Raw genomic sequence first — 24,758 nt, forward strand, 5'->3', positions numbered from 1 at the left:
CTAGGATGGGTTCGAGGCCGGCAGCCTGGGATAGCAAGGATGGACGTCATTCTTTGATCTATTTTTTTCGTCCATAGTCGGACCTTGCTCTTCTACAAGATGATTGAGTGTTGTTGTATTGACGTGATCTTGATGTAGCTTGTGGCGATGTAAGCCAATTCCATATACTCATCACTTTAGTACATGTACTTGTAACGATATCCATTCTTGCAAAATGACGAGATGCGCTTCTATCCCTGTCAAGGCCCTCGTCCCAGAATAAGGATAGGATCGCATCTTGGGCCTTACAATAAGTAAAGGGCTCGGGTAAGAGATAACCAAGGCATGCAGAGACGATGATGTATCTCGAAGTTCACACCCTTGCGGATGCTAATCTTAGTTCGGAGCGGTGTGGAGGCACAATGCTCCCCAAGATGCCACTAAGGCCACGGTAATATCGTCATGCCCTCGCACAATGCAAGATTCCGTGATTCCACAAAGGGACCCTTGAGGGCCGTCACCGAACTCGTACAAACAATGTTGGGGCAATCTCCAAAAATTAATTGGAGGCTCCCAACAACACCCCGAAGCTTCACCATAATGGAATATGGCTTTGAGGTAACCTCAAATGCTCGGGGCAATATCCACAACCTAATTGGAGATCCCAAATCTTGCCCGGAGCTTTACACCACAATGATTGAGCTCCGAGGGATCACCAAGCTTCTAGGACGCCAAAGCATCCACGAAGAACAATCTCTAGGGTAATAAACTTCTCAAACTCCACTTCCACATATCACCATGGAGAACTCAAACTGATGCAACTAATGCAATGGCAAGAACACACGAAGTGCTCAAGTTCCACACACTCAAATCCCTCCACAACAACAAAAGCTATGGAGGAATATGAGAGGAAGAACAAGGAGCTCACAAAGAACTCCAAGATCAAGATCCAAGGGGTTCCCCTTACATAGAGGAGAAAGTGATTGGTGGAAACATGGATCTAGATCTCCTCACTCTTTCCACTAAAGAACTAGCCAGAATCGTTGAAGGTATTGAGAGTTAGCAAGCTCAAATAAGGTCAACAATAGGTGGCAAAAATAAGCTCAAGAGTTGGGGAAACATTGGAGAAGAAGACCCCCTTAAATAGGTCCCCACAAATGTGTATGTTATGTGCAGAATTACACAGGAGCGGTACAACCAGTGATGCGGGCGGTACAACCGGCATGATCGATACAACCGCCCAACCACCAAACCACAATAGTTACTTGGCCGGCGGTTCCACTCAACTCGAGCGCTGGACACGACAAAGTCCCAAGCGGTATAACCACCTGCAACACCGGTAGTACCGAGCTATATAAAATATCGGAACAACCGGTCCACCACTGCCCAACAATCGGAGCTCAAGAGAACCGTGTCCGGTTGAAGCCCGGTGTTGGGCCGGTTCAACCACCGAGGGCGGACACCCTAGGTCACCCAGCTGTGGGCGGTACAATCTCCCGAGGGCAACGGTAATAACCGTTGGGGACCACTCAGTGGCAGCACCCCTAGGGTATCACCCGTGGAGTGGTGCTTAGACCGGATGACACGAGCGAGTGGTACAACCTCTATGAATGAATAACCGGCAAAAACTGCAGCATCGAAAACATCATCGAAGGTGCATATGGGCTTCGTTTTCCAGGAACTCGAGCTTGTCATAAAGATGACCATAAGCTCTAATACTCACAGAGAGAAACACCAGACAAGAACCAAGAAATATGATGCAAGAATGAAAATGGTTTGAGCTCTCAACAAGTGATATGATCAAGCTACTCACTTGAGAGCGCCCCTTGACAGTACGACAATCTATCGTAAAATAGAAAAAACCATCAGGGGCAGACCTATACATTGTACATAGTCCACTTGAGAGAGATTATGACGATCTTGACTTCCTCAAGATGGACCACCTTTCTAGATTGCGTTGGCTTGATGAAGACGAGTTGATTGCTCCCCCATACTCACTATATATGGGTGAGCCACTTTTCACCACATCATCACAAATCCATTGCCTTCACAATGGACGGCAAGCTTCAAGCATGATATCTTCGTGATGCTCCACTTGAATTTGCACACCGCAATCTTGATGACAATCACCACTTTATGTCATCCTTCATGGGTTGAATGAGATCTTCCTCTTGACGCAAGCCCATGAAAACACTCCTAACCCCACATTGAACCCTCATGAAGACCATGGGTTAGTACACACAAGCGTAATGGACAATGCTTACCATACCATGGTATCACTTGATCCCTCTCAGTACATCTTGTACGCTTTGTGTATTGATCAACTTGATTTACTCTTTGACTTAGTCTTGATCAACCTTGTGTCTTTATGACCAATCTTTGGATAATACCTTGAATACCACCTTGGTCATCATATAAACTCCTTGAAACCAACAAATGGACTTCAAGAAGTGCCTATGGACACATACTTCGAATATAACTCAAGGCAACCATTAGTCCATAGGGATTTTAATCAATTACCGAAACCACATATGGAGAAATATACTCTAACACCTTCCATAGCACATGTGATTTCCCATGAGAAGCCACCTAGATGACCTCACAAGATAGGTTGTTGAGAATAAATGCCATAACTTGTTGGTCCTCTCGGTGCTAGATCATATAAGTTGGGTTTGAAATGGTTTGATCCTTGCCCTCTGAATTTTTGGTGGTGATGATTTTTTGTGGTTCAGGAACGGATCCATCTAGCTATATGTACATGCCCGCGGCTCTGATCTGCGATAGCACCTGAGCTCTTCGTAACACGAAGTTCGTGCGGGTGAGCTTTTCAGAAACTTGGAAGGTGAAGGCATATCAGGAAGACGAGGAGGACGCCATGGCACAAGAGTTGAAGCTTTGCTACATGAGATGGAGAAGAAGGGATGTGTATACCATGTGAAATATGTGTAAGCGTCTCTATTTTCGTGCCCTTCCTTCCTTAGTTTTGCCCCACCCAACTCACGGTGCTCACTTTACCCCTCCTCCACTCGCTCGTGCCTCACAATAGGACAAGCGGTGCCTTACCATCAGGTCAAAGCCTTTGACCATCACTACACCAGTGTTGACGCGTGGGACCAACTTGTAAGGCCGCATGCGTTCGCATCGCCAATGTTGATGAGTGAGACCGACATGTAAGGCCGCCTGTGTTCGCATCACCGGTGCCGATGTGCGGGACCGATATGTAAGGTCGCATGTGTTCGTATCATCGGTGCTGACGGTGGAACCGACGTGTAAGGACGCATACATTCACATTGCTGGTGCATACAACTGCATGTGACTAACATTTAGTTGTATTCATTAATGATTTCGCGTGGCCAGTTGATCCTACACAGTGTGCGACTAACGGGTGGTACCAACAGGCATGCAAAACTGAATCAGGGTCGCATGTTTCTTGTACATAGGCACTGCTTGCGTTTTCCAATAATCCTACATCTACGTCAAGATTTACTTAATCTTATGTAAATATACACGGAGAGTTGAGTCGTCACGCGCATTGATGATATAAATTCAAGTAATATAGAATCACATTAATATAAATTCAACTTCAATTAATATATATCCTTGGTATATAGGGAACACGAACATTACATACAAAGATATTTCTCTAGGTTTTAATAGGAATTATAAGAGCGCCCTTACAAATAACCTAGCCCAACATATTGAATAACACCGAATACCGCCAAGTTCACCCGGGCACTCGTTCACTCCTTGTCCTCGGGGAAGATGTATGAGAGAGTATGCATTCCTTCGTGGGTGGGGAAGATGTTGCCAAAGTTAGTGAAGATGTTGTGGCTGGTGAAGGTGATGAACTCTCACCCATAGAAGAACACTTTGCCGAGGAGAAAGTAGGCATCGAAGCGGTTGGTGAAGCTAGTGTTGAGGCCAATCACAAGGCCATTGGCATGAATCTCTTCGACACAGAACATCACTGAAGAGTCGGGTGGAAGGTGGGATAGCCGATCGCAAGGAAGTAGTCGGCTAGCTTCGTCTGGCCCCTCCACCGTGAGATGGACCATGCGCTAAGGGTGTTCTCCATGACGACCCCGGCGGGGTACGGCATCTTTGGAACGGTGGACGGTAGGCTATATGTTGGGCCATAGAACTACATCTTGTCTTAGGCAGGGTCTGGCTTTGCTTTGGATTTTGACGAGGAAGAAGATGGATGCGAGTTCAGATGAAGATGTAGATGGGAGGAGTTTAAATAGCCATGGTGCGACACACCCGTTTAAATGAATTCATCGAAGCACCCGCTAAAAAAGGTACTAGTTGCCCACCAAAGCCTGGATGTGAACATTTGGTGTTTGAATGCATTCTTTCACACTCAATTCAGGCACGTCGACCGGTAAATCTGCATCCCAAGGGTGCACTAATTGCCCTGGTGCAACGTAGCTGTGTCTAGAGGGTGCACTAATTACCCTGATGCGACGTAGCTGCGTCGGGTGGCTGCGAGCATGCATGCCAGGCTGACTCGTTGGTCTTCGTACGACGGACCATTGGTCCGAAAAGTGTCCTATCAAGATTGAATGCATCAAGCACGTGGCCCACAGCCGCTATCATGTATCTGTGTTCCCCCGCTATCAGGTGGGCCATTGTGTCCACACCCACGGAACACCTCACCCTGCATCCAGCCAATCAGTACTCATCTCGCCGATCGACAAACCCTAGCAACTAATTTAATGAGGAGTTCAAAATAGATCAGTCAAAGAAGGAGTTCTTGCCTGTATTGAAAGGTGTGAGTTAGAGTAAGACTCAAAACCTGACCACGAAAAAAGAAAGAGAAAGGACGAAGGCCGTCCCTGTTGACGTGCAACTATTCCTGACTGGATGCCTCCACGGCAACGGAGCCAGAAAAGAGCTGCTCCCAGTTGCTCAACAATTAACAATTGTCTTGCAATGGCCCACCAGCGTGTGGGATCGTGGCAGTTTTCGAGGGTAGAGTATTCAACCCAAATTTGTTGGTTCGACACGATGGGAGTGAAAGGATATTCTCCGGTATTAGCAGTTGAGTTGTCGGTTCAACCACACCTGAAAGATTAGTATCTGCAAGCAGGATATAAGCAGCAAAGGTAGTATAATAGCAACGGTGCCAGAAACGATCTGTGGACAAGGCAGACTATTCCTAACTGAAGTATCAATGGCGCCGGAAAAGTATTGTAGCAGGTAGTAGCAGAGTAACGAGTAACAGCAGTGGCAAGGAACATCAGTAGTGACAGCAGTAGCAAGTAGCAGCAGTAGCAAGTAACAACAGTAGCAAGTAATAGTAGCAGCAATAGTAGTAACAGCAGCAGAGCAAAGCAAGTAACACTGGCAGTGGAACAAACTCGTAGGCAATGGATCGATGATTTGTTGGATGACATTCATCATGCAACACTTATAACACGGAGAGATATGTGACTAGCTCCCGTTCGTCGATGTGATGTAGGCATGTATTCCGTGTGTAGTCATACGTGCTTAGGGAAAGAACTTGCATGACATCTATTGTCCATCCCTCCCGTGGCAGCGGGGTCCAAATGGATACTAAGGGATATTAAGGTTCTCCTTTTAATAAAGAACCGGACCAACGCATTAGCACTTGGTGAACACATGAACTCCTCAAACTATGGTCATCACTGGGAGTGGTTCCGGTTATTGTCACTCCAGGGTTGCCGGATCATAACACATAGTAGGTAACTACAACTTGCAAGATCGGATCTAAAACACACATATATTGGTGACAACATAATAATTTCAGATCTGAAATCATGGCACTTTGGCCCTAGTGACAAGCACTAAGCATGGCAAAGTAGTAGCAACATCAATCTCAGAACATAATGGATACTAGGGATCAATCCTCGTCAAAACTAACTCGATTACATGATAGATCTTGATGTCAACTGTTCTTCCCCTTTGCAACGGCACCAGAAGAATGTTGTTAGCACTCTCCGGCAATCGAAACTAGAAGAATGTTGTTGACGCCCACTAGCGCGTGGGATCGTAGCAGTTTTCGAGGGTAGAGTATTCGACCCAAATTTGTTGATTCGCACGACGGGAGGTGAGAGAATACTCTCAAGTATTAGCAGCTGAATTTATGAGATTCAACCACACCTGAAAGATTAGTATCTGCAAGAAAGATAGTAACAACAAAGTAGCGAGTTACGGCAGTGTAACGAGCAATAGCAGCGGCAAGGAAAAGCAGTAATGACAGCAGTAGCAAGCAGCAACAGTAGCAAGCGACAGTAGTAGCAACTGTAGCAGCAGAGCAAGACAAGTAACAACAGTAGCAACAGTAGGACGAACTCGTAGGCAATGGATCGGTGATTTGTTTGGATGATATTCATCATGCAACAGCTATAACATGGAGAGATATGTGGCTAGCTCCCGTTCGCCAATGTGATGTAGGCATGCATTCCGTGTGTCGTCATACGTGCTTGGGGAAAAGAACTTGCATGACATCTATTGCCCATCCCTCCCGTGGCAGCGGGGTCCAAAAGGAATCTACGGGATATTAAGGTTCTCCTTTTAATAAAGAAACGGACCGACGCATTAGCACTTGGTGAACACATGAACTCCTCAAACTATGGTCATCACCGGGAGTGGTTCCAGTTATTGTCACTCCGGGGTTGCCGGATCATAACACATAGTAGGTAACTACAACTTCCAAGATCGGATCTAAAACACACATATATTGGTGACAACATAATAATTTCAGATATGAAATCATGGCACTCGGGCCCTAGTGACAAGCATTAAGCATGGCAAAGTAGTAGCAACATCAATCTCGGAACATAGTGGATACTAGGGATCAATCCCCATCAAAACTAACTCGATTACATGATAGATCTCATCCTACTCATCACTGCCCAGTGAGCCTACGAATAGATTACTCATGAACGACGAAGAGCTTCATGTAATTGGAGAAGGAAGAAGGTTGATGATGACGATGGCGACGATTTCCCCTCTCCGGAGCCCAAGACGGACTCCAGATCTGCCCTCAGAACAGGTGGTGGTAGCGCCTCCGTATCGCAAACGTAACGAAAACTTCTCTTTTTATTTTTTCTGGGACGAAAGGGGACTTATAGACCCTGAGGTTAGGGGCGGCAGAGCCGTGTGGGCCCCACAAGCCTGCCCACCGCCACCAGGGGGTGGTGGCGGAGCCAGGGCTTGTGGCCCACTAGCCCACCCCCTCAGGTGGAACTTGGCGCAGATATTTTTTATATTTTCCAAAACTGCTCCCCGAAGATTTTCAGGACGTTTGGAGAACTTTGATTTCTGCACAAAAATAACACCAAGGCAATTCTGCTGAAAACAGCGTCAGCCCAGGTTAGTTCCATTTAAATCATACAAATTAGAGTCCAAAACAAGGGCAAAAGAGTTTGGAAAAGTAGATACGATGGAGACGTATCAACTCCCCCAAGCTTAAAACCTTGCTTGTCCACAAGCAACTCAGTTGACAAACTGAGAGAGAAAGAAAAACTTTGACAAACTCTGTTTGATCTTGTTGTTGCAACTATGTCTAACTCATAACCAGAATTTCAACAAGATCACAAGTTAACCACATAAGCAAGTGACACAAAGGTCTCACGGTAAACTAATATCAATGGCATAATCAGCTAACGAGCAAATAATAATGACTTTCAAATACCAATACTTCAATCAAAACAAGCATGAAGCAATATGAATAGGTGGTATCTCGCTAGCTCTTTCTGAGACGGCAAAACATAAATGCAGAGCACTTTCAAAGATCAAGGGCTGACTAAACATTGTAATTCATAGCAACGAAGATCCAATCATAGTCATACTCAATATCAATAAAAAACAAAGCATAAAAATGACAGAGGAGCTCTCTAATTGGTGCTTATATAAGAGGAGGATGACTCAACGGGAGAATAAATAGACAGGCCCTTCGCAGAGGGAAGCATTGATTTGCAGAGGTGCTAGAGCTCAAGCTTTGAAAACAGAGATAATGATTTTGGGTTGCATGCTTTCATTGTCAACGGAATGACCAAGAGTTCTCAATATCTTCCATGCTACTCATGCTATAGGCGGTTCCCAAACAGAAAAGTAAAGTTCTAACTCCCCCACCACCAATCAATCACACTCCACGGCTAGCCGAATCCTCGGGTACCGTCCATACTAACATCAATCCGGGGGGAGTCTTGTTTTACAGTTATGTTTTCGATTTAAGCGTGGAACTGGGCATTCCAATTACCGGCCCCTTTTCTCGTGAATGATAGTGAATAAACACATGTCTAGGATAACACTCCTAGCATGGAAGATACCAATAGCCCTCTGCCACCACATGAGCGGTTCGGGCATGCAAAACAGATTATTTCTTGAAGGTTTAGAGAATGGCACATGCAAATTTACTTGGAACGGCAGGTAGATACCGCAAATAGGTAGGTATGGTGGACTCTCATGGAAAAACTTTTGGGTTTATGGAAGTGGATGCACAAGAAGTATTTCGCTTAGTACAAGTGAAGGCTAGCAAAAGACTGGGAAGCGACCAACTAGAGAGCGACAACAGTCATCAAGATGCAACGAGTTTGACTAACATTGAATGCAAGCATGAACAAGATATAAATCACCATTAACACGAACATCATAGAGGCTATGTTGATTCTGTTTCAACTACATGCATGAACATGCGCCAAGTCAACCCACTTGAAACATTCGAAGGAGAATACCGTTCTATCATACTACATCATAGTCATCTCAAAATCTATGTTGGCATTCAAGACAAACCATTATAAGCTCTCAGCTAAACAAGCATGGCATCAGAAACTATGATCTCTAAGTTGTCATTGCAAACATCGTTCTCTCACAACAAAGCTAAATCTGGGTCGACAAGCTAGTCATATTTAAAAAAAAAATAGATAGAGTTCATACCAGCTTTTCAGTCTCAGTCACTTCATCATATATCATCATTGTTGCCTTTCATTTGCACGATCGAACGATGTGAACAATAATAAGTGCATTGGACTAAGCTGAATCTGCAGGCAATCACAAAGGAGAAGACAAAGTAATATGGCTCTTTTGAAAGCTAAAGAGGTAAGCATGCAAGAACCAATAAACATTATAACCAATATCTTCTACCTTGACACAAAGAAAAAAAAAGAAAACTATTTACACGGGAAAGCTCCCAACAAGCAAAAGAAGAAAGAAAATTTTTTTTGGGTTTTCTCAAAAGGACACAAAACAAGAAAACAAGAAAACGAAAATAAACTAGCATGGATAATAGAGTGGCAAAGTGTAAACACTGGCTAACAAAGTGAAAGCATAAGCATGAATGTAAAGTCGGTGAGAACACGTACTCCCCCAAGCTTAGGCTTTTGGCCTAGCTTGGTCTACTCCCAAGGATGGTCCTGGCGAAACCCAAAGTCATAATGGGTGTTATACAGGAGTGCTGCAGCCACTGCCTGATTAGCTGCCTCACAAAGTCGAGCAGCAGTATCTTCGTTTTACCTGAAAGTCAAAGAAAGCAGGAGCAGGAAGGGTAATATGGAAAACACGCTGCCGGTTAAATATCAAGCGGTATAGGAGGGATCCATGATCTCTCTCAAGGAACTGGTAGCGTGTTAGAGCGACACGATCAAGGTAGGCTGTACGGAGAGGAGGGTCTTCTGGACGGATGGATACTCCAAGAAAATTTGCTAAGCGTGTAGCATAAACTCCACCAAAGAAATCCCCCTCACTGGCATTTTTATTCAGCCTCCTTGCTATTATAGCTCCCATATTGAAGCTCCTATCACGTGTTACTTCGCTCTTAAGGATACTAAGGTCAGAAGTGCATAGGTGACAATGTGCACCCTTTCCGTTAATGCACCTACCTATGAAGAGGGCAAGGTAGTGCAAGGCAGGGAAATGGATGCTTCCTATGATGGCTTGCGTGATATCTCTGGTTTCTCCAACAGTTATACTGGAGACGAAGTCTCTGACCGATGACTTAGAAGGATCATTAATACTACCCCCATCGGGTATCTTGCAAATTCAATTGAAATCCTCCAAATCCACGGTATAGGATTTATCATACAGATCAAACAGTATGGATGAGTCACGGCCAACTAAAAATTTAAATCTACGAACGAAAGAGGTAGTGAGCATAGCATACTGTTCACATTTATCTGAGAGGAATTCTTCTAACCCCGCATTGCGGACAAGTGTATCAAACTCATCCTTGAAACCTGCTTCGATCATAAACTCATTGGAAGGCCATTCACATGGTTGTACCGATGCGTCCCTTAGTTGAAAAGGTTCGAGCTCCCGAAAAGAAAGACGAGGACCCTTCTTACTTGAGGAACCACCATGAAACTTCCTCTTGAACATAATTTCCTTTTGCTGAAATTTTGGAAGTTCAAGAGAAAAGTGAATGAAGACCCACCACACCTTGTAGCAACTACTCCTACTAGTGCCTAGAGACCGTATCACCCGCTAAAACTACTTGGGACGAGCTAAAATCAACCTTTCTAGCTCAAGAACAGGGTCACCAAGGTAGCAAGAATTCGCTAAGGATAAATCACTAGAGCAAAAACTAACTGGACCAATGGAGGAGTCACTTACCAAGGAGTAATTTCCCCAAAACGGTTCGGAGAATGGTACTTTGAGCAAGGAGATCGAAAATCACAGCCAAATGAGCAAGAACACGGGTTTGAGTTGCGAAACAATTTTTTCTAGAGGTGGAAGAAGAGGCTGGGAGCTGGAATGAGTGGAGGGGGTCCCTGTGGGCCCCACAAGCTTGCACTCCGCCACCAGGGGGTAGGTGGCGGTGGCAGGGCTTGTTGCCCACTAGTCTGGCCCCCAGGCCAGCTCTTAGGCCCAGAAATTTTCAAAAATTCCAGAAAAAATCATACTAAATTTTCAGGACCATCGGAGAACTTTTATTTTCGAGGTATTTTTTCTCCGGGACGCTAAAACAGAAAACAGGAAAAACTAAACTAATTCTATCATTTTTCTTCTAAGCAACAGAAAAGGAAAGCTCAAAACAGAGGTATGTGACTCTTTGATTCATCTGTTTCATGGTCATCGAAAGAAATCCGTCAATGTGATTGATCAAGTCCTTATGACAAAACTTTCTTGAATCGCAAGAGAGAACAGAGAATTTTCAAATAGCCACTAAGTCACCTCAATGGGGATATGTATCTCCCCAACAAGCAAATCATAGTTCATCTTGACATGAGGAATAGGGCATTCAAAGCTCCCAATAAGAATCGATGAAGTCTTTTGATAGCATTGATGGAATGTACTTGATATCGTTTCTTCAGAAAGTCCACTGTGTTCTCATTACCATTGACATGGAAAGTGACATTGCCTTTGTTGCAATCTATAACAGCCCATGCAGTGTTTAAAAAGGGTCTTCCGAGGATGACAGCCATGGCATCTTCCTCGGGAATATCCAAGATAACAAAGTCTGTTAAGATAGTGGTGTTAGCAACCACAACAGGCACATCCTCGCAAATGTCGATAGGGAAAGCAGTTGATTTGTCGGCCATTTGCAGAGAAATTTCAGTGGGTGTCAACTTATCCAATTCAAGTCTATGATAAAGAGAGAGCGGCATAACACTAACACCGGCTCCAAGGTCACATAAGGCAGTTCTTACATAGTTTCCTTTAATGGAGCAAGGTATAGTGGACACTCCGGGATCACCAAGTTTCTTAGGAGTTCCACCTTTGAAAGTGTAATTGGCAAGCATGGTGGAGATCTCAAGATCTGGTATCTTCCGTTTATTAGTCACGATATCTTTCATGTACTTGTCATACAGAGACATTTTGAGCATATCAATTAACCGCATCTGCAGAAAGACGGGTCTTATCATCTCAACGAAGCGCTCAAAATCCTCATCATCCTTTTTCTTGGATGGCTTAGGAGGAAAGGGCATGGGTCTCTGAACCCATGGCTCCCTTTCTTTACCATGCTTCCTAGTAGTGAAGTCATTCTTATCATTTTTCTTAGGTTGTGGGTTATCAGGATTAACCGTAGGTTCAATCTCCACATCCTCATCATTGCTAGGTTGAGCATTATTATGAAAATCACTGTCCATATTGTCACCAGGTTCATGTTCATCACCAGATTGTGTTTCTGCATCACACGCAGAAATATCATTAGGTTCTTCAGGTGTGACTTTATCTGGTGAACTGGCGTGTAGGTTTCTATCATCCTTCTTCTTCTCCTTAGGATGACTAGGTGTATCAGCATTGATTCCTTGAGAATCTTGATCAATTCTCTTAGGATGACCTTCAGGATACAAAGGTTCCTGAGTCATTTTGCCTCCTCTAGTGATGACTCTGACAGAGTTGTCATTTAATTCATTGAGTAGGTAATTCTGAGCTTTAAGTACTTGTTCTACCTGAGTAGTAATCATAGAGGCATGTTTACTCAGAAGCTTCAGATCATTGACATTTCTGTCTACACAAGCACTTAAATGGCTAAGCGTACGAGTACTTTGTTCCAAGTGTCTGCTAACATAATCATTGAAACTCTGTTGTTTGGCAACAAAGTTGTCAAATTCATCAAAGCTTAGGCTAGCAGGTCTATCAAAAGGAATATCACTCTCATCAAACCTACGCAGAGAATTTACTTCTACTACGTGTATTGGGTTATCGAGACCCTTGATCTCTTCGATAGGTGGTAGATTTTTGACATCTTCAGATCTAATGCCTTTCTCTTGCATAGATTTCTTGGCTTCTTGCATATCTTCGGGGCTGAGGAATAGAATACCTCTTTTCTTAGGAGTTGGCTTAGGGGGTCGTTCGGGAATAGTCCAAGCATTATCGTTGATCAAGATGTTATTCAGTAGAGTCTCAGCTTGTCCTACAGTTCGTTCCCTAAAAACACAACTGGCACAACTATCTAGGTGGTCTCTAGAGGCATCGGTAAGTCCGTTATAGAGGATATCCAGTATCTCGTTCTTCTTAAGAGGGTGATCAGGCAAAGTATTCTGTAGCTGGACGAGCCTCCCCCAAGCTTGTGGAAGACTCTCTTCTTGGAGTTGAGCAAAGTTGTATATTTCCTGCAAGGCAGCTTACTTCTTATGGGAGGGAAATATTTCTCACATAAGTAATAGACCATCTCCTGGGGACTACGCACACATCCAGGAGCAAGAGAGGTGAACCAGGCTTTAGCGTCATCCTTTAGAGAGAAAGGAAACAGCTTAGGGATATAGTAGTGGGGGATCTTCTCTTCATTAGTGAAAAGGGTGGCTATATCGTGTAGTTTGGCAAGATGGGCTACGACCGTCTCAGACTCATAACCGTGAAAAGGATCAGATTCGACTAGAGAGATTATCTCAGGATCGACAGAGAATTCATAATCCTTATCGGTGATAAAGATAGGTGAAGTGGCAAACTTCGGGTTGTATTTCATCTTAGCTTCCCGAGATTTTTCCTTCCACTTGAGAAGTAATTTCTCAGCGTCATAGGCATCCTTACACGCAAGAAAATCCTCAGCTATCTCTCCCTCCATAACGTAACCCTCAGGTATATCAGGCAATTCATATCTAGGAGAGCTAGATCTAGCAGGAGCAAAAGCAGCTTCTATCTCAATAGTATCGGCAGTATCAGAAGCATCACGAGCATTGGCAGTAACTCTAGCAATATGAGCATCAAGGAATACCCCTAGTGGAACATCAGGCAAAGTAGTATCTCTAGCAGTATCAAGCATAGCATCATCAGGCAAAATAGCATCTCTAGCATCATCAGGCAAAGCAGTATCAAGCATAACATCTCTAGCAGTATCAGGCATAGCATCAGGCATAGTATCAAGCATAGTATCATCAGGCATAGTATCAAGCATAGCATCTCTAGCATTAGTATCACAAGCATCATCAAGCACAGGTGACATATCAAGATTTCTAGCAAGAGGTGATGTTGCAAACTTACTCATAACTGAAGGTGAATCAATTGCAGAGCTAGATGGCAATTCCTTACCTCCCCTCGTAGTTGAGGGCAAGACTTTGGTCTTCGGATCCTTCAGATTCTTCATAGTGATCAGCAGATATAAATCCCAAGTGACTCAGAGAATATAGCAATAACTCCCTGGCAACGGCGCCAGAAAAATGCTTGATGTCAACTGTTCTTCCCCTTTGCAACGGCACCAGAAGAATGCTGTTAGCACTCTCTGGCAATGGAAACTAGAAGAATGTTGTTGACGCCCACCGGCGCATGGGATCGTAGCAGTTTTCGAGGGTAGAGTATTCGACCCAAATTTGTTGATTCGCACGACGGGAGGTGAGAGAATACTCTCAAGTATTAGCAGCTGAATTTATCAGATTCAACCACACCTGAAAGATTAGTATCTGCAAGCAAGGTAGTAACAGCAAAGTAGCGAGTAACGACAGTGTAACGAGCAATAGCAGCGGCAAGGAAAAGCAGTAGTGACAGCAGTAGCAAGTAGCAACAGTAGCAAGCGACAGTAGTAGCAACAATAGCAGTAGAGCAAGACAAGTAACAACAGTAGCAACAGTAGTAGCAGCAGCAGAGCAAGACAAGTAACAGCAGTAGCAACAGTAGGACAAACTCGTAGGCAATGGATCGGTGATTTGTTTGGATGATATTCATCATGCAACAGCTATAACACGGAGAGATATGTGGCTAGCTCCCGTTCGTCAATGTGATGTAGGCATGCATTTCGTGTGTCGTCATACATGCTTAGGGAAAAGAACTTGCATGACATCTATTGTCCATCCCTCCCGTGGCAGCGGGGTCCAAAAGGAAACTATGGGATATTAAGGTTCTCCTTTTAATAAAGAACCGGACCAACGCATTAGCACTTGGTGAACACATGAACTCCTCAAACTATGGTCATCACCGGGAGTGGTTCCGGTTATTGTCACTCCGGGGTTGCCGGATCATAACACATAGTAGGTAACTACAACTTGCAAGATCGGATCTAAAACACACATATATTGGTGACAACATAATAATTTCAGATCTGAAAGCATGGCACTCGGGCCCTAGTGACAAGCATTAAGCATGGCAAAGTAGTAGCAACATCAATCTCAGAACATAGTGGATACTAGGGATCAATCCCCATCAAAACTAACTCGATTACATGATAGATCTCATCCTACTCATCACCGCCCAGCGAGCCTACGAATAGATTACTCACGAACGACAAAGAGCTTCATGGAATTGGAGAAGGAAGAAGGTTGATGATGACGATGGCGACGATTTCCCCTCTCCGGAGCCCAAGACGGACTCCAGATCTACCCCCCAGACAAAGAACAGGTGGTGGTGGCGCCTCCGTATCGCAAACGCGATGAGAACTTCTCTTTTTATTTTTTCTGGGACGAAAGGGGACTTATAGACCTGAGGTTGGGGGCAGCAGAGCCGTGTGGGCCCCACAAGCCTGCCCACCGCCACCAGGGGGGTGGTGACGGAGCCAGGGCTTGTGGCCTGATGTTTGCTGTGTATCCCTTGCAACGGCGCTAGGAAATAGTAGTGTCGAAGGCACCAGGAATCCTTCAGCTACGGCTACACCTTAAGGGACTTCCTAGGCAAGTATGAAAAGGATTTCCCCCGTGGCCTTGGAGCCTTGCGTTGGTGTTCCCTCGAAGCGGAAAGGGTGATGTAGCATAGCGACGGTAAGTATTTCCCTCAGTTTGAGAACCAAGGTATCAATCCGGCGGAAGAGTATCTCAAGATCCTGCACAAACATAAAAGCTTGCACCCAATGCTATGAAGGGGTTGTCAATCCCTTATGGATTGTTTGCCAAGTGAGAACTAAAAGCAACAAAGTTACAAAGCAAAGTAAAAGCGGAGGTGTAAACGATGGATGTGAATAGACCCAGGGGTCGTAGTGTTTACTAGTGGCTTCTCTCATAAAAGCAAGTAGACGGTGGGTGAACAAATTACTGTCGAGCAATTGATAGAACCGTGCAAAGTCGTGATGATATCTACGCAATGATTATTTCTATAGGCATCATGTCCGAAACAAGTAGACCGATACTTTATGCATCTACTACTATTACTCCACACATCGACCGCTATCCAGCATGCATCTAGTGTATTAAGTCCATAAGAACAGAGTAACGCCTTAAGCAAGATGACATGATGTAGAGGAATAATCTCAAACCAATGATAAAAACCCCATCTTTTTACCCTTGATGGCAACTACTTGATGTGTGCCTTGCTGCCCCTACTGTCGCTGGGAAAGGTCACCACATGGTAGAACCCAAAACCAAGCACTTCTCCCATTGCAGGAATCATAGATCTAGTTGGCCAAACAAAACCCAAGACTCGGAGAGACTTACAAGGATATCAAATCATGCATATAAGAAATCAGCAAAGACTCAAATATATATCATAGATAATATGATCACAAATCCACAATTCATCGGATCACGACAAACACACCGCCAAAGAAGATTACATCGGATAGATCTCCATGAAGATCATGGAGAACTTTGTATTGAAGATCCAAGAGAGAGAAGAAGCCATCTAGCTACTAACTACGGACCCGTAGGTCTGAAGTGAACTACTCACGAGTCAATGGAGGGGCGATGATGATGATGAAGAAGCCCTGCAACTCCAAAGTCCCCTACGGCAGGGCGCCGGGAAGGGTATCCAGATGAGATCTCGCAGAAACGGAAGCTTGCGGGGGCGGAAAAGTATTTTCGAGGCTCCCTTGATTTTTTGCGGAATATTTGGGAATTTATAGGCCAAAGACCTAGGTCAGGGGGCGGCCAGGGAGGCCACAAGCCTGCCCACCGCCGCCTCCCCCCTGGTGGAGGGGTGGGGGCTTGTGGGCTCCCTGGAGCCCACCTGGCTTGGCCCAAAAGCCCCCTGGTCTTCTTCCGTTCGGGAAAAAATCATTTCGGGGTTTTTCTTCCGTGTGGACACCGTTCCAAAATCAGATCTGAAAAGAGTCAAAAATACGGGAAAAACAGGAACTGGCACTTGGCACTGAGTTAATAAGTTAGTCCCAAAAAAGATATAAAAGGTGCATAAAACAACCAAAGAAGACAAGATAATAGCGTGAAACCATCAAAAATTATAGATACGTTTGAGACGTATCAAGCATCCCCAAGCTTAACTCGTGCTCGTCCTCGAGTAGGGAAGTGATAAGAATGAATTTTTGATGCTTTCATGCTACCTAGCATAGGTGTCCTTTGTAATTCCTCTTATGTGACGTGAATGTTCAGATCCATTAGATTCAAAACAATAGTTTGCTATTGACGTGGAAACAATAATAATTCAAGCAAACTAGCAAAGTAATCATGAACTTTCAAAATAACAAGGCCAAAAGAAAGTTATCCCTACAAGAGCATATAGTCTGGCAATGCTCTATCATCATTGCACAACGAATTTAAATCATGCACAACCCCGGTATTGGCCAAGTAATTGTTTCACACCTTTACTTTCTCAAACATTTTCAACTCTCACGCAATACATGAGCGTGAGCCATGGTTATAGCACTATAGATGGTGTGGAATGTAGTGGAGTTGCAAGAAAAAAAGGAGAAGATAGTCACATTAACTAGGCATATCAATGAGCTGTGGAGATGCTCATCAATAGATATCAATGTGAATGAGTAGGGATTGCCATACAAATGATGCACTAGAGCTACGAGTAAGTGAAAGCTCTTAAAGAGAACTAGTGGATGTGCATCCAACTTGCTTGCTCACGAAGACCTAAGGCAATTTTGAGGAAGCCTATCATCGGAATATACAAGCCAAGTTATATAATGAAAATTTCCCACTAGCTATATGGTGGTGACAAAATGAGAGACTCTCAATCATGAAGATCATGGTGCTTAATATGCAGAAGTGTGGAAAAAGTGGTAGCATTGTCCCTTCTCTCTTTTTCTCCCATATTTTTTTTTTATTTGGTGGGCTCTTTGGCCTCTTTTTTTATGGGATTCTTTGGCCTCTTTTATTTCCTCACATAGGACAATGCTCCATTAATGATGATCATCACACTTTCAACTCAAAACTTAGAGTAACGATGACTCTATATGGAATGCGTTCGGTAGTGTACCGTGGCAATGATCTAGCATGGCATAGACATCAATGGAAACATCATGCTAGCTATCTTACGATCATGCAATGGAAATGTAAACGTGGTGGCACATGTCATGGTGGTAGTTGCATGGCAATATATCTCGGAATAACTTTGAAAAAGCCATAATAGGTAGGTATGGTGGCTGTTTTGAGGGAGGCTAATGGTTGGTTTTGTGCACCGGCGGAAGTTGCACGGCACTAAGAAGATAGTGATGGTGGAAGGTGAAAGTGCATCTAAACAATGGACTCAACATTAGTCATGAAGAACTCATATACTTGTTGCAAAAGTTTTATTAGTAATCGAAACAAAGCATTCAACGCATACTCCTAGGGGAAGGGTTGGTAGGCATAAACCATCGCGCGATCCCGACCGCCACACAAAGGATGACAATCAATAGACTAATCATGCTTAGATTTAATCACATAGCGGTTCACCATACGTGCATGCTACGGGAATCACTAACTTCAACACAAGTATTTCTAGATCCACAACACCTTACTAGCATGACTTCAATATTACCACAACCACAACTCAAAACTAATTGAGATGAATCAAACTTCTCTAACTATTAAATGCACATGAAGGTGGAAGTTTTCGTATCCCTTTGGATAACTACCCCTTTTGAGACTACTTTCAAAGCATACATCAACTACCAAGCCACGCACCGTTGTGCTCTAAAAGATATAAGTGAAGCACATAGAGCAAAAGTATCTAGCTCAAAACATATAAGTGAAGCACATGTGAGCTGAATTGTCTACCAAAAGATATAAGTGAAGCTCGACAAAATCACGGTGTGTGCATGTCTCTCTCTCTAGGTGTGCAGCAAGGATGATTGTGACACAAAAAAAATAAAATACTCCTACGATACAAGACGCTCCAAACAAAAACACATAACATGTGGTGAATAAAAATATAGCCCCAAGTAACGTTACCGATGGATTGAAGACGAGAGAGGAGATGCCTTCCCGGGGCATCCCCAAGCTTAGGCTTTTACGACATCCTTGAATATCTTGGGGTGCCTTGGTCATCCCCAAGCTTGAGCTCTTGCCACTCTTTTATCTCTTGGTCCATAAGAACTTCATCCAAAACTTGAATACTTCACAACACGAAACTTAAACAGAAACTCGTGATAACATTAGTACAAGAAAGCAAACCACCACTTCCTAAGGTACTGTAGCAAACTTAAATTCTACTTGTTCTCATGTTGGGTTACTGTACTTTCAATCTTCCATGGCTAATACCCCCCGATACTATCCATAGTTTCATCAAAATAAGCAACCAACACAACAAAAACAGAATCTGTTTACAGCAGACCAGTCTGTAGCAATCTGTATGTTTCGTATATCTATGGTACTTCACAAATTCTGAAAAATTACGAAAGTATGAAGAATTTGCGTAGAAATCAGTAGCAAAAAGAATAAACTCAAAAGCTCTTACATAAAAAAAATGCAAATTCTTTTCATGAGCAGAAAGTTTATGTCTTTTCCAGCATGACCAAACGATCATCCCCAAGACTAATCATAACGGTTTTGCTTGGCACAAACACAAAAAGAAACACAAAAAACACAATCATAACATAATTATGAAAGTGTGGAGAACACAAAACAGAAAGAAAAAGGATAGATTCGTTGGGTTGCCTCCCAACAAGCGCTTTTGTTTAACGCCCTTAGCTAGGCGAAAGTGATGGAATCACGTATAGTTATCTTTGGTGCTCAAACCATAAGTAGCGTGATCATTTATCATCTTAAGATTTTCATCTTTATTAGATGACTCACCACTAGCTCTAGGAACAAAAACAGGCTTGACGGTCTTTTGAGAGTAAGATTTGGAGTATTTTGCACAGCGGCAAAAGCGGAACCCAAGTTGGTTATGACATCTTCTAATTTGTCAATTCTAGAAGAATCATTAACTATAAGTTCCTTCTCCTTTAAATTTTTCAAAAAGTTTCCCACTTTGGATCCGTACTAAGTAATTTGATTGTGGATATTTCTATACAAACCCTCAATAAGTTCAACTGTGGCAATTTTGCTTTCAATAGCGTCAAGCCTTTGCATCACGTGTTCCAAGGTCAAGATAGTTCCATTAACCATGAGCGGGGGTGAGCCTACCAAATTAATGATAGCTCTATAGGAGTCAACAGTATGGCTCCCCAAAAAGTTCCCGCCTACAATGGTATCAAGGATATACCTATTCCAAGGAGAAATTCCAACATAGAAACTGCGAAGGAGGACGGTAGTGGATTGCCTACGAGTAGATCTACTTTGAGCATTGCAAATCCTGTACCAAGCGTCCTTCAAATTTTCTTCCTCATTCTGCCTGAAATTGAGAACTTCATTTTCAGGGGTGTCGTTTGGAGTGGTGGGTCTAGCCATTGATGGACTATCTCACACACAAACGAGCAGGAAGAGAGAGTGAAACAGGCAAAAGAAAACGACGAAGGAGAAAGGCAAATGAAAACGGCAATGTGAAGTGGGGGGGAGGAAAACTAGAGGCAACTGGCAACAAAAGTAATGCAAGAGAAGAGTTTGTGAGACCTACTTGGATAGATCTTGATTTCTCCTCACCGGCAACGGTGCCAGAAATACTTCTCATGTTTGTTGTGTATCCCTTGCAACGGCGGCAGGAAATAGTTGTGTCGACGGTACCAGGAATCCTTCAGCTACGGCTACGCCTTCAGGGATTTCCTAGGCAAGTATGCAAAGGATTTCCCCATGGCCTTGGAGCCTTGCGTTGGTGTTCCCTCAAAGCGGAAAGGGTGATGTAGCACAGTGACGGTAAGTATTTCCCTCAGTTTGAGAACCAAGGTATCAATCCGGCGGAAGAGTACCTCAAGATCATGCACAAACACAAAAGCTTGCACCCAACGCTATGAAGGGGTTGTCAATCCCTTATAGATTGTTTGCCAAGTGAGAACTGAAAGCAACAAAGTAACAAAGCAAAGTAAAAGCGGAGGTGTAAACGATGGATGTGAATAGACCCGGGGGCCATAGTGTTTACTAGTGGCTTCTCTCATAAAAGTAAGTAGACGGTGGGTGAACAAATTACTGTCGAGCAATTGATAGAACCGCGCAAAGTCGTGACGATATCTATGCAATGATTATTTCTATAGGCATCACGTCCGAAACAACTAGACCGATACTTTCTGCATCTACTACTATTAGTCCACATGTCGACCGCTATACAGCTTGCATCTAGTGTATTAAGTCCATAAGAACAGAGTAACGCCTTAAGCAGGATGACATGATGTAGAGGGATAATCTCAAACCAATGATAAAAAACCCCATATTTTTACCCTTGATGGCAACTACTTGATGTGTGCCTTGCTGTCCCTACTGTCATTGGGAAAGGTCACCACACGGTAGAACCCAAAACCAAGCACTTCTCCCATTGCAAGAATCATAGATCTAGTTGGCCAAACAAAACCCAAGACTCGGAGAGACTTACAAGGATATCAAATCATGCATATAAGAAATCAGCAAAGACTCAAATATATATCATAGATAATATGATCACAAATCCACTATTCATCGGATCTCGACAAACACACCGCCAAAGAAGATTACATCGGATAGATCTTCATGAAGATCATGGAGAACTTTGTATTGATGATCCAAGAGAGAGAAGAAGCCATCTAGCTACTAACTACGGACCCGTAGGTTTGAAGTGAACTACTCACGAGTCATTGGAGGGGCGATGGTGATGATGATGAAGCCCTCCAACTCCAAAGTCCCCTCTGGCAGGGCGCCAGGAAGGGTCTCCAGTTGAGATCTCGTGGAAACGGAAGCTTGCGGCGGTGGAAAAGTATTTTCGAGGCTCCCCGGATGTTTTGCGGAATATTTGGGAATTTATAGGCCAAATACCTAGGTCAGGGGGCGGCCAGGGAGGCCACAAGCCTGCCACCGCCACCTCCCCCTGGTGGCGGAGTGGGGGCTTGTGGGCTCCCTCGAGCCCACCTGGCTTGGCCCAAAAGGCCCCTAGTCTTCTTCCGTTCGGGAAAAAAATCATTTCGGGGTTTTTCTTCCGTTTGGACTCCGTTCCAAAATCAGATCTGAAAAGAGTCAAAGACACGGAAAAAACATGAACTCGCACTTCACACTGAGTTAATAAGTTAGTCCCAAAAAAGATATAAAAGGTACATATAACAACTAAAGAAGACAAGATAACAACGTGAAACCATCAAAAATTATAGATACGTTTGAGACGTATCATGGCCCACTGGCCCACCCCCTAAGGTGGAACTTGGCGCAGATATTTTTTATATTTTCTAAAACTGCTCCCGGTAGATTTTCAGGACGTTTGGAGAACTTTGATTTCTGCACAAAAATAACACCAAGCCAATTCTGCTGAAAACAGCGTGAGTCCAGGTTTTTTCCATTCAAATCATGCAAATTAGAGTCAAAAACAAGGGCAAAAGAGTATGGAAAAGTAGATACGATGGAGACGTATCAGATCTCATCCTACTCATCACCGCCCAGCGAGCCTACGAATAGATTACTCACAAACGATGAAGAGCTTCATGGAATTGGAGAGGGAAGAAGGCCGCTGATGACAATGGCGACGATCTCCTTGATCCGGAGCCCAAAACGGACTACAGATCTGCCCTCCAGGGCAAGAACGGAATGTGGTGGCGCCACTGGATCGTGAAACGCGATGAAATCTTCTCTTTTGATTTTTTCGGCACGAAAGGGAATATATAGAGCTGAGTTTGGAGGCGGTGGAGTCTCGTGGGCCCCACAAGCCCTGACGGCGCGGCCTGGGGGGGTGGCCACGGCCACAGGGCTTGTGGCCCACTGGCTCACCCCCTCCGGTGGATCTTTGCGCAGGTATTTTTCGTATTTTCCAGAAATATTCTCCGTAAATTTTCAGGACGTTCCGAGAACTTTCATTTCTGCACAAAAACAACACCATGGCAATTCTGCTGAAAACAGCGTCAGTCCGGGTTAGTTCCATTCAAATCATGCAAATTAGAGTCCAAAACAAGGGCAAAAGAGTTTGGAAAAGTAGATATGATGGAGATGTATCAACTCCCCCAAGCTTAAAACCTTGCTTGTTCTCAAGCAACTCAGTTGACAAACTGAAAGAGAAAGAAAAACTTTGACAAACTCTGTTTGATCTTGTTGTTGCAACTATGTCTAACTCATAACCAGAATTTCAGCAAGATCACAAGTTAACCACATAAGCAAGTGACACATAGGTCTCACGGTAAACTAATATCAATGGCATAAATAGCTAGCGAGCAAATAATAATGAATTTCAGATACCAACAATTCAATCAAAACAAGCATGAAGCAATATGAATAGGTGGTATCTCGCTAGCTCTTTCTGAGACGGCAAAACATAAATGCAAAGCACTTTCAAAGATCAAGGGCTGACTAAACATTGTAATTCATAGCAACGAAGATCCAGTCATAGTCATACTCAATATCAATCAAAAGCAAAGCATAAAAATGACAGAGGTGCTCTCTAATTGGTGCTTATATAAGAACAGGATGACTCGACAGGAAAATAAATAGACAGGCCCTTCGTAGAGGGAAGCATTGATTTGCAGAGGTGCCAGAGCTCAAGCTTTGAAAACAGATATAATAATTTTGGGTGGCATGCTTTCATTGTCAACGCAATGACCAAGAGTTCTCAATATCTTCCATGCTACTCATGCTATAGGCAGTTCCCAAACATCATGAGCAAGATATAAATCACCATGAATACGAACATCATAGAGGCTATGTTGATTTTGTTTCAACTACATGCATGAACATGCGCCAAGTCAAGCCACTTGAATCATTCAAAGAAGAATACCAACCTATCAAACTACATCATAGTCATCTCAAAATCTACGTTGGCATTCAAGACAAACCATTACAAGCTCTTTGAAAGCTAAACAGGTATGCATGCAAGAGCCACTAAACATTGTCACCATGGTCTTCTACCTTGACCCAAAGAAAAAGAAAACTATTTACACAGGAAAGCTCCCAACAAGCAAAAGAAGAAAGGAAAATCTTTTTGGGCTTTCTCAAAAGGACACAAAACAAGAAAACAAGAAAATGAAAAATAAACTAGCATGGATAATACAGTGGCAAAGTGTGAACACCGACTAACAAAGTGAAAGCATAAGCAAGAATGTAAAGTCGGTGAGAACACGTACTGCCCCAAGCTTAGGCTTTTGGCCTAGCTTGGTCTATTCCCAAGGAGGGAAATAACCAGCTTCTGGATACTACGGAGCGGACTGTGGATGCCACAGCTGTGTGAGCTCCTCTGACTCCAACTGATAAACTGGCGTCTGATACTCGACTGGCGGCTCGGGCACGAGCACTTGTGGTTGGGCCAAGCCCCAATACGCGTAGATGTTCGAGGGCATAATAATGTACCTGCCTGCATAAAGGTTAAACAAAGAAGGAGTAGGCAAAGTAATAGTCTCTCGAGTACCGTGACCAAATACCAGGTTATAAATCATCCGTCTACTAGCATCTCTATCCAGAAAATCATGGCGAACCATGCTGTCATAATCCAGATGTTTCTCAGGAAGAAGCATTTCTTCTTCCTCGCGAAGTCTAATAGGTATCTCAAAGTGTCTAGCAAGACGAGTAGCATAGATACCTCCATAGACGACACCTTTGGAACGGTTTGTGTTCAACTGTTGAGCTACTATAGGACCTAGGCTATAAGTCTTATTGTTATAAAGGCCTTCGCGTGAAACCGCAAGGTCTGGAGAGCTAAGTGATCCAGCCTCCCCACGGCCAATCAAGCATTTTCCCACAAATAATGAGAAG

Source organism: Hordeum vulgare, chromosome 4H, assembly GCF_904849725.1.
Source record: "Hordeum vulgare subsp. vulgare chromosome 4H, MorexV3_pseudomolecules_assembly, whole genome shotgun sequence".
NCBI classification, from domain to species: Eukaryota; Viridiplantae; Streptophyta; class Magnoliopsida; order Poales; family Poaceae; genus Hordeum; species Hordeum vulgare.